Source organism: Glycine max, chromosome 9, assembly GCF_000004515.6.
Source record: "Glycine max cultivar Williams 82 chromosome 9, Glycine_max_v4.0, whole genome shotgun sequence".
NCBI lineage: Eukaryota > Viridiplantae > Streptophyta > Magnoliopsida > Fabales > Fabaceae > Glycine > Glycine max.
This window is the reverse complement of record NC_038245.2, coordinates 35,652,826-35,653,711: the sequence shown is the minus strand read 5'-3', so window position 1 is coordinate 35,653,711 and position 886 is coordinate 35,652,826.

The window sequence follows — 886 nt, the reverse complement described above, 5'->3', positions numbered from 1 at the left end:
AGGTCAGTGGGATGATCAGGGTTAGGTTTCCAGTTAATTTTAAGGTTTATTTGTTAGGGTTAGCTCCTAAAAATCGAGATAGGCAAGGTTTATGAGTTAATAGTAATGTTTATTTGTTAAGGTTAGGGTTAGTGTTTATGGTTAGGGGTTTAAGGGTTAGTGTTTTGGAGTTAAGGCTTAGGATTGGATTAGGGGTTAGGGATGGAGTTAGGGTTTTTGGTTTATTGTTTTCAATTAGGGGTTAAGGCTGGGGCTAAGCCTTAGGGGTTTAAGGGTTAGTGTTTTGGAGTTAAGGCTTAGGATTGGATTAAGGGTTAGGGATGGAGTTAGGGTTTTTGGTTTATTGTTTTCGATTAGGGGTTAAGGCTGGGGCTAAGCCTTAGGGGTTTAAGGGTTAGTGTTTTGGAGTAGGGGTTATGGATTTGGGGAGGGTTAGGGTTTTGGGTTAGGGCTTATTAGTTAGGTTAGAGTTTATAAGTTGGTTTTTGGACATAGGGTTTATGAGTTAGGTTTAGGGGTTATGGGTAGTGTTATGAGTTAGGGTTAGGTTTATGGGTTAGGGGTTTAAGGGTTAGTGTGTTGGAGGAGGGTTTAGGGGTTTGGGGTATGGTTAGGGTTTTGTATCAGGTGTTAGGGTTCCGCTTTTATGGTTAGGTTTTTAGCGACTTGGGATTTTCCTTAAGGCCTTGGGGTTCATGTTTATGGTTAGGGGTCGTAGGGCCAGGCCCTTAGGCCCTTACGGGCCCTAAGTGGTTTATGTTTAGGGCGCACTGGGCTAAGGGTTTCGGGTTGGATGTTTTATGCTTTATGGTTAACCGGGATAGTGGGGGTAGAGTTGAGGGATCTAGGGTTTTACCGATCAGCCGGTGAATGTATCAGGCGTAAG